Consider the following 10,652-nt stretch of genomic DNA (forward strand, 5'->3'; position numbering starts at 1 on the left):
GCTGAGTTTGAAACGGCCCTCTTTCTGTGCCTTTTACTTTGTCTAAAGGTTTTGCTTTCTGTACGGCAACCTCGGGCGCTGAAAAAAGCATCAATGTCCACTAGCTCTCCTGTACCCAACTATTACCAGGCGAGAATCACACAAAATAAACCAAATAACCAATAAACCAAGTAACCAAAAAGTTAACGGGATCCTGCTCTTCGTAAAGATATTGTTATTATACTTTTTTTAAAATTTTCCTACTAGAAATAGAGTAAAATTATTCCACAAAAAAAGGACGGCCGTTCCTTTTTTTTGTTCCAGTAAAAATGTAATGAGTTCCCGTTCCAGTTCCACCGATGCAAAATGGAACGACGGCGTTCCTTCGTTCCTCCTAAAAGGAACGCGTTCCAGGGACGCCGTTCCGTACAACACTGCATTGTTGTTCATGTTACAATTGGAGAAAAACGAAACGAGTCTTTTATGATGTCTACTTGCGTCATGCAAAGTAGACATCATAAAAAGGAACACGTTTAGTTTTGTCACAATTCTGGATAATAGAATCTTCATCATGTGCCGCATCTCCTTGAATATTTAGGCTCTTGTGCAACGCCCACATTAAATCCATTATGCAAATGACCCTTGGTCAGCCCTCTCGAGGATTCCTACACTGTAAAAAATGTACGTAAAATATACGTGCATTTTCACAATCAAAAAATACGACGCGCCCTCGTATTTTTAAAAGACGAGTTGTGATCGTTTCTCGAAGTGCGCGGAGCGAAAAGCGCGCGCGGCGAGCCGAGAGCCAGCGGAGCATGCCAGGCGCGAGGACGCCGAGCATGCGCAGAGAAGGGCGAACCCGACCCGTGTTCGACGCCGCCACCACCTCCGACGCCCGGAGGCCCCCCTCTCCCTTTCCGGCGCATCGTCGCGTTTGTTCATGTACCGCCGCGTGTAGGACGTACTAACGAACTTTCTCTTTACGTTCTCGCGGCCATCGCGGCTGTCACAACCTCGTGGTTTTTGGCGTTGCCTTATAAGCCGTTCCCTCCATTCGTTCCTTGCGGGAAGCGACGTCTAAAGGTATGCACCACTCCAGCAAACTTTCTATGTAATATCGGAGACAATATGAGCGTGAATGCGCCTCCGCTTGTCACTGCGGAAGCGCGTTCACGCTCATATTGTTTCCGATAGCACTTTACCCTTTCGCACAGCAATCGAAGCCTCGTGGGTTTTGGCGTGGCCTGTTTGGCTGTATCGCGCCGTTCCCTCCGTTCGTTCCTGGCGGAGCGACGTCCAAAGGTATGTGAACACTACTTTATTGCTTCAAAGAAACATCGAAAGGCATAAAAAGAAGGATGGAGCTTTTTGAAATCTGTACTCCAAAGAACATGTTGTATACGCTACAAAGTGCTACTGGTCCCCGCTCTGCATTGCCGTCGATAGTGTCTGCGGTGCTGCATGAGGACCGAGTGTGAGTGCGTCCTTTTGAATAACTTTTGTATTTAAAATCCAATACATTCGGCGTGTCTTTAAAAGTTCGAATTCCAAACGTGCTTACCTGAAACTCGTCATACAAACATTTTTGAGCCTGGAGTATTATGTTTTTTCTCTTATTCGTCAATTCTGAAGCCGTGAAATCTTAAAAACAACAAGAACGGCTACCGTGCATATTTTCGTTGCCGTCGGCTCCGGTAATGTAGTACTGAATGCAAAAAAGAAGCCTCCTCTATCCTACAAGAGGCTGGTGTCCAGCAAAATAATCGCGTTAAATAATGATTTGAACGAGGCGTTTGAAAAATTGTGCATTTCTCGAAACAATCAGTGCCTTCTTTTTGCAAATCTGGATAGCTCGCCGAGTGAATTCCTGTGCCCCTTGTAAATCGCGAGCGATCTGTGTGTTGCGCTTGTAGATCGGGAGACGAACTGATGTGCCCAAGGAGGTGGAGCGCGTAGAGCGGTTGGAAGAAATTCGCTGCGTAGTGGTTCCGCATAGGTAATATACATACGGTTGACGCATGTTTATTCACTCGCGACATTTCGGTTTCGATGTTTATGCCGCCGTGTTCGTCACAGCCGCGACAGCGACCGTATCCATTTCGCTAGCAGTACTGTTGATGTCATGTTATCAGGTGGGTGCATTTATGTTACACGAGCCATACGAACGTGCTCACGGTGCCCACCGTGCCACCCAAGTTTGGTGCCGACGGTCTCGCCTAATAATCGAAGTTGAAATCGGAATCCACTAATAGGTACTTGGGAGGGTACGAGTTTCGTCATTATTCCGTGGGGAGGGTAACAATTCGTTTATTAGCTAAGGCAGCAGAACCGTAAGTTATGTACTGTATGTCGGATCACGACGCGACGTCATCGCCCGAGATGGTTTCCGTGCAGCCTGTGAAGCATCGCCGGAGAGCTCGGCAGTGGCAGCGACTGCCAGAGGACAGAGCAAACTCGTTTGCTGCAGCATGTGCCGCTGAGCTCGCTCGCGGAGGCTGGGCGCTCGAAGCTGCGATTCTGCGAGCGCTCTCGGTTCGCAAGGGGAAGGGGCTATAAAGCGGACGAACGGTTGTTTTTCCCATTTCGTTCTGCGGACGCCCAAACGGATAAGCGAGACGAAAAAAACAAAACAAAAAAACAAAACAGGTGCAACCTTTTTTTTTGTGTGTAATGTAGATCTTTCATAAATAAACGTTTCTTCATTTTAAAATATTTGTTAATCTGGGTAATCGGTAATTTAATTTGTAAAAATAAATGTTTATCGCAATTATATCGTTCATTGCCAGCTGCAAATTTTGCCAGCGTGCCAAACGTGCCGGCTTTTACGGTCGCACCGAGTACATTTATGCAGACGGTAAATTCGAAAAGGTTTCCGTTACCTGGTCCATGCAAATTCAAGCGTGTACATAGTATTAATTTGTTTTTCGTAACTTTTTTTTTTCCCCCAAACATATATCACTGTTTTGTGTGGCTATGTGAGCCTGTGTTATGTTGTGGCGGAAAGTAAGTCATGTAGTATAACTGACATCAGCAACATCTCAAATTATGTGTACACCACATGACTAACTCTATCAATGAGTGTGTTGGTATAATTAGGCCAAACATCAAAAGGCAAAACGGAAGTGTGCAGCTCTCCGGAATCAGACAGTGCGTATTTTCTGGTCTATAGTCCGCAGACTATGCATGTATAAAAGTTGTTTTTTTGTGTTGTGCAGACTATCTACAGATATGGGTTACACTATGCAATCATTTTTGTTTCTAGATCCTTCGTTAGCACCAGACTGGTCTGATTGGCTTGCAGATTTTAGAATGTTTTGTGCCGGGATTAAGAAGTGAACGTCACACTTCCAATCTGTTGCTCAGGCTTTCTATGCCTTGCGTGTGACACACTGCTCGCTTGGATGCCTGCAAGCGGTCAATGTGGGTCAAGCTGAGAGCTCTATGGTTCACCCAGGAGAGGTGCACAAGAAAATCCAGACTTTCGTCCGCAAATATCTTTTGTGCGAGAGGTGCGGACTGACAGACTATGGATGTTAGCTTTTCAGCCTACGTTTTGCCCTGCGGACTATGCATTGAGCGCCAACTATCCAAACGAAAACTTATTTTTTAGGCAAAATTGGCTCCTAGCGTCTTTAGACCGGAAAATACAGTACTTTAAAGCACTTGTTGCTTATGCTAGAAAGTTAAACAAACCCTGCCGTCAGTGTTCACTGTCTTCGGAGCCATAACTTCACTGTCAATCATGTTCGGGAACCGACATTTGGAGCTCAGTCATTAAATTCAGCATAACATGCTGATGGTAATTTAACAAAAAGGGCTTTCGCACCGTCCTCCGTGGAAATTATTTCGCACGCCTAATTTTTCTGTTTCCCCAGACCTACAGAAGGGCTCTTTATGTCCCTCTGTCCGGTGGTGGTTGCAAGCGAGGCCTGCACCGTTATTGCCATCACCATAGTCTGAAGGTACGTATACATTAATTGACTACTTCCATAGAAGAGTGTGCTCAAACATTAAAGGGCCAAATGCCAGCGTGCTGCTCTTTTAAATTGGGCAACACTCCAAACCATGTGTTTTATAGGCAAAAAAGTTTTGCACTTGAGCGGTCTGCGGTGGTGGTATTTCACTCTCTGTGGAGTTGTAACTTTCTTGTGAATCATGCTAGAGCAGCGCAATTTGAAGCCAAGCAACCATAACATGCGGATGGCTAATTCACATACTCTCTCCTCCGTGGTAATTACTGCAGGCGTCTAATGTTTCTCTTTTTTACCCAGACCTACAGCAGGGCTCTGCCTGGCTCTGCGTCCCTCTGTCCAGTGGTGGTCGCAAGTGAGGCCTGCACCGTAATTGCCATCACCATAGTCTGAAGGTATGTATACACCACTTGACTACTTCCACAGAGGAGTGTGCTCAAACATCAAAGGGCCAAATGTCGGCGTGCTGCTCTTTTAAATTGGGCAACACTCCAAACCATGTGTTTTATAGGCAAAAAAGAAGTTTTGCACTTCAGCGGTCTGCGGTGGTGGTATTTCACTCTCTGCGGAGTTGTAACTTTCTTGTGAATCATGCTAGAGCAGCGCAATTTGAAGCCAAATCAATAGCAACCATAACATGCGGATGGCTAATTCACATACTCTCCTCTGTGGTAATTACTGCAGGTGTCTAATGTTTCTCTTTTCTACTCAGACATTTGTAGTTAATTTGTGGAATTGAAACAAGCCCACAGGTATCAAAATAGCTTGTACAGTGGGACACCTATTCTACAATTTAAATGTAAGACAGATTCGACAAACATTTTGCTTTTTTTTGGATCGTTGACTAACAGAAAGCTGGGTCAATTAAACCAGGATGTCGAATGAACACATTTAACGCACACTTTCAGTATAGGACATTTGATACTTTATGAAGGTGAGCTATGTTGTTCTTTAAGTGTCTGTGCCTTATTCGTGACAGACATTATTCGCTGCACTAGATTTATATTCTGAAATGTCAGTAGGTTTTCAACTAAATCTGCATTTTCTCTGGCAATTGCAGGTTTTCTGCACGTAAAGCGCAAGATGGAGCATGGACAAGTTTTTTTTGTTTTTTTAATCGTCCAAGGCATGGAGTTTTACTGAAGGTGAGCTATGGTCCCGTTACAAGTGGTCTGTGTTTTATTCATCATAGATATTATTAGCCGCATCAGGTTTTATCTTGCTCGTCTTTGAAATATCAATTGGTTTTCGACTAAAACTGCATTTTCCTGTTAAGCGCAGGTTTCTTCAGATGAAAGCGTAGACTGGGGTCCGAACAAGGTGTTCTTTTTTTAACTGGCCCAGGCACATTGTTTTATTGAAGGTGAGCTATGGTCTCCTACCCGCCTTACTTGTCACAGACATTATTTGCTGCCCTAGATTTTTCTTCTCTTCTGAAATGTCAGTTGGTTTTCAACTAAATCTGCATTTTCCCTGGCAATTGCAGGTTTTCTGCACGTAAAGTGCAAGATGGAGCATAGACAAGTTTTTGTTTCGTTAATTGCCTGAGGCCCAAAGCACGGTGTTTTACTGGAAGTGAGCTGTGGTCTGTGTCCTATTTGTCACGGACATTACTTGCTGTATCAGATATTTCATGCCTCTCTCCTGCAATGTCAATTGGTTTTCAACTAAAACTACATTTTCTGTGATTAGTGCAGGTCTCCTCGGAGGAAAACATTAGGCGGCGAGATGTGCTGGCCTTCCCTTATGGTCCAGACCAGTTGTTTTCATCAAGGTGAGCTGGTCTCTCTTTGCAGATCGAGCAGGATTATTTGTATTGTGTGCATGTCAGGCTCACCTTGTTTTGTATTGTTTCGACAGCCTTGTGCTTAGCTTATGACTATATACATCTTTCTTTTGCATATGCAGGGAGCATTGAGATAGCCCTACACCTCGGAAGAAGTACCCATAAACGAATTTTAGATATAATAAAGAGCTATTACAATTTTCCTCGTTTTTTGTTGTTTAAAATAATCTCGAAGAAAACAGCTACAAAGAGCTAAAGAAAAATAATTTACAAACGACAGACCAAACTATTTTGCATTTTCACTGCTGTCTCAATTCTGAACCCTTTCTCAAGGGTGTTTATGTTGTGAGAATTTGCTGCCGATATGATGCCTTAATATGATCCGGCCAGCTTGAGCTGCACTTTCGAAAACCTCCAGGTCGCTCTGGTCTGTTGCAACTCTAGAACAGCAAGAGCAAGCCCCTCCCAAAGAGCCCGCCACTCTTTGAACATCAGCAGAGCGGAGGCTGGAGGGCAGGGGAGTGGGGAGGAGAAAACAACCAGTCATGGTGCAATGTGGTTTACTTCTCTCCACTTACCTATTATTCTTGGCTTGCAACAGATTTTAGCAGCTGACAGCTGTGTCTGCAGGTGCATCACATCAGAAACACTGTAGCTAGCTGCTGTTTTGCTGCACCCTATCTCACCTATTTTGAAATTAAAGTTTCTGTGCCAATTATTTTCTCTTCATTTAGACAAAGCAGCAGAGCTGCTCCAAAGTGCATGAATTCACTATTGCATTGCAATCCCCATAGTATATGGTTCACGTTTTCAGGTGCATCAATGACCCTGAAGTTATATTTCAGAATATCGTTGCACAGAAACTAGTGTAAGTGAAAAATAATGGACAGCAGAACATGAGCTACTTCAGTGCCTCAGCTAAAAAGAGATGTAGAAACAAATATTTTGTAAAAAAGAAATATGAAATGCTTGGCAGCTCTATTAAGAGGGGTTGCCCATTAAAATGCTAATGTGTCCCCATATTGTGAAAATATGTGAAAAAAGATGTCGTCAATGCAACGGTACCCATTTTACCAAAGTGCAAGGTTGCTTGTTAAAATTATGTGCATGCATAATTTTAATGGGCATCCTTATACTTCGGAAGAATGAGTATTGTCATATTAACGACTTTTTTCACATTTTTTCAGAATATCGGGGCACGTTATATTAATGTTATAATACCCATTTTTTCAGAGTATAAGGATGCTCATTAAAATGATGTGTACACATAAGTTTAACGAGCATCCTCGTATTTTGAAAAAAATGGGTATTGTTGCATTAACGTCCCTTTTCACATATTTTCTGAATATGGGGGTGCGTTATTTTAATGGGCATCCCCTCTTAATAGAGCTGCCAAGCGTTTTCTCGTTTTTTCTACGAAAGACTTTTTACAGTGTAGGTCATTCCCCATATTTCACAGGAGCAACCACGCATTCTGGACGGTCTGTTAAAGCGAATAAATAATTCCTCTTTCTGCCATATATATCAGAAGCTAAGCGCGTTCCCGAGTTTATGGATACGTGATGGACCTTTTTCGAGAAGCGTTCTGCGCACGCGCGAGCGCCCGATGCCTGGCGGTGGAAGTTAACACGAAAAATTGAGGAAATTCGGAATGAGGCTGTAAATCGATGAGTAGAACACGTAATTACAGCACATATATAATTGTGTGACTTAAAAAAAAGAAAGTGGACGGAAGGAAAAACACGACGTTTGGGTGGACGCTACGGATTTCCCTCTTTAAAGTCGCGTTGGGCATGTTGGGCACGCGACGCAGCTCAGAGAGCGAAGCAACTGGTAGTGTAGCTCCCATTATCGATTGGTAGCGCAGGTAGGTCACTTCCTTGATTTTTAGTTCGTGCAGCCACCGCCTGGTGCCGTCGGTATTTGGGAAAGGTCCATTGCCTTTGCATTGTAAGCAATTTTACCGCGATAGAGTTAAGGAGCTCGTGTCGCCCCGGCCTCGGTGGCATGGCAGAAAGGCCTGCGTCGGTGGCGGGACGTGAAAATTCTGATTCATCGATAGGGTCATGAGGTCACAGCCACATGACTTCGGGCGAAAATTTCAAACAACCCACAACGCTACGAAACGTGACGTCACGCGTGGAATGAAATTGATTACAAAACTAGACATAAAGCGCAAATTAAAAGTCGCCGCATGTCTGCGGCAAAGTTTAATTCTGAAATGATTTCCCTTTATAAATAGACTGAAATGATTTCCATTTATAAAGTAATTCACCTACTTAGCACCATAATTGGTAGAATCTGACGCTAGATTTGAAACCACGAATGTACGGTTGGGAGCCAGACACCCTACTGACTGGGCCATGTCCTCCGCACATCCAGCTCACTGACAGGAAGAGCATGGTAAGTAAACGAGAAGGCGATGCGAACAGGGCGAGATAACGATATCGCGTTCCACTCTTAAAGGCGAAGCTTAAGTGTCCTCCCAGTCTTTTGAAAAAAATTTTACCCGGTCGTAATATGAATATTTACGCCGACTGCACACAATATGAGAATTTGTATTGTTTTAAATAAAATAAATCATTCTATCTCTATGCATCTAGTGCGCCATTATTTGAAGGTCAAGCACTGCTTTAATTTTATCTATCTTAACAATCGTATGCATTGTTTAATTTGTTATTTCTTCTATACCCACTGCAAAAGTGTATGCAACCTGACCTGCGAAATTTTTTTTCACGGATTCTGTTTAAGATAAGAAGGAAATACGAGTTTAAAAGAAAACCCTATGTTCATTTTAAAATGATAAAACCGGCCATATTTTTGTTGCTAAAATAAAGTTTCTTTCGCGAAATATTTTGTTTCGTTGCAAGGTTTCAGTGGCGGGCGTGTTATTGTGCAGTTCGTGGAGAAGTTACTTTGGTTAAATTATTACGAATAACTAGTGTATATATTCGTTTAGTTGAGAGATATTTGGTGTCGTTAAACATATTTTTTTCTCCTAATATTTGCAGCACACGGCACCTGAGCTTGCCGCTGGATACTCTAATATTATAATTTTATATTCTTCTTCAACCGGCTTCAATTTTGAGTTGCGTAGAATGACATCATTCGTCTCATCACTGCTAATTGATGAAAATTGCGCTCCCCGTTCGAACAAACAAGCGGCCGAAAATAATTTTTCTATTTATTTTGCTATGATTGAGCGACTCTCGTGAACAATACAAGTGTGTTAAAAACAGACCACTTGTGGCATCAAAATAAGAAGTACAATTATCATGTCCCCAAACTTTCTCTAAGAAAAGTGCAAAACCAAACGCACATGTTCTGTACTAACTATATCTCATAACGTAAATATTGTACTCTGGCCAACTTTAGCTGTGTACGTACGCGCGGTAAAAATATATATTTTATATTTATATGTTGCATATACTCTAATATTAGCTCCTGCATTATGTACACCTCTCTAACTCTTATTTGAATTTTTGGAGGCAAAGTGATACCCAGATATTTTACGATGCAGCAATGACAACTATACTGCACATCTAATCAACATCTCAGATCCCAAGGAGCCGACTGCGTGACAAGCAGTGGTGTCTATGATGGTCCGAATTTCGAGACATGATTTAGACAGCGATCATTTTGGCAAAGGCTAAAAAGATAAGAGTGTACATGAAGCGGTGAGCTCTTGCACAGCACACTGGGTCCCAGGTAACTGCGCACAGAATTGACCAAGAAATCCTAATTATTGCTCCTGCGCTCAAAAAAGTATGTGCGTTCACTTTTTCTTGCAGAACACATGGACAGTTAATCAATGCGTCAAGCGAAAGAATTCCAGTTAAAGACAAAGCTTAGAATACAATTGAACCTGCAAAGAAAAAGTTGCGCAGACACAATTAAATTGCACAACGTGTCGCTCACTATTACACGGTCGGACTGACGGAAAACTTTACTGTGCTATAGGCTTCCGTATTAAAGCATTCCACGCTCCGAAGAGGAAGCATTTCACGGGCATAAAATACTACAAATGGGAATGCCATTGAAAGCGGCACGTGTATGTTGCACTGCGAGCGCGTTCCTATAAAACTGATGTTCGATCACGTTGCCTTCTAAATGCCAATTTTTGGAAAAGGCACGCGATAACGACACCGTACAGTTTTATTATATTGAACTTTTAAAATGCATTACGATGTCTCAATATTGTTGCGATTAATACGAAATTTTGTGTCAGGCCAACATATGCCATGACTGAGTTATGAACATTTGGATAATATGGCCTTGTTTTTCTTAGAACGGACGTCATGCCTCGACTTTCGAAAAGTGTGTATTTCTTATTCAGTTAACATTTTCATAGTTTTACACGTTGTGCGATCAATGCACTTTATCCGCGCCATTTAATTTTGTAGGTAAGTTTTGTTAATGTCTAAAACTGGTTGTTAAAATTCGCACTCAAGGACTTAGCAAGACCAGAAACGTTACTCGTGTCTACCTTTTGTAGATGGCAAAGGTGAACTCATTACTCAACTCTAGTTGAGCATAATGGTTTTAGTATAGGGCACTGCTCTCAAGGTCAACATTTTGTCTGAAAGGCTGTTTTTTACATAAATTCAATCTCGGAAAGTATAAATATAACAGTGAAAGGCCAGATATATTGCAATCAACCGCACCTGTCACCAGAAGTTTTGTTCACCGAACACACCCAGTCTTATAGCAAAATACGTAATAAGATTTTTTTTTCAGGATTGGCATAGGGCGAGGAACGTTAAATAGAGCATGTGTTTGCTTGAAGAGGCTTTCCACATTCTTTTATAAAACTGTGAGCTTGAGAAAGCCAGGTTTCATTTTTTTTTAACACATAATAAAAATAAAACCACAATTTTATTTTGTTAATACGTCAACAAGAAGAAAATTGCCGTTCC

At 42.3% G+C, this 10,652-nt stretch overlaps 1 long non-coding RNA gene across 4 annotated transcripts; it reads left to right on the plus strand.

The window, feature by feature from the left end:
• Window positions 1–874: 874 nt before the first annotated feature.
• Window positions 875–5,937, plus strand: LOC115319334. 4 transcript variants are annotated; one of them, XR_006077745.1, is made up of 9 exons: window positions 875–1,062; window positions 1,174–1,281; window positions 3,855–3,941; window positions 4,251–4,345; window positions 5,011–5,095; window positions 5,232–5,313; window positions 5,437–5,525; window positions 5,643–5,724; window positions 5,859–5,937. It is a non-coding gene; the product is annotated as an uncharacterized LOC115319334 (long non-coding RNA). The 4 variants fall into 4 exon arrangements; XR_005716292.1 differs by having other exon boundaries at window positions 1,194–1,281; XR_005716293.1 differs by having other exon boundaries at window positions 1,194–1,281; window positions 4,259–4,345.
• The last annotated feature ends 4,715 nt before the right edge of the window (window positions 5,938–10,652 follow it).

Source organism: Ixodes scapularis, unplaced genomic scaffold, assembly GCF_016920785.2.
Source record: "Ixodes scapularis isolate PalLabHiFi unplaced genomic scaffold, ASM1692078v2 PGA_scaffold1__304_contigs__length_218370807, whole genome shotgun sequence".
Lineage (NCBI taxonomy): Eukaryota > Metazoa > Arthropoda > Arachnida > Ixodida > Ixodidae > Ixodes > Ixodes scapularis.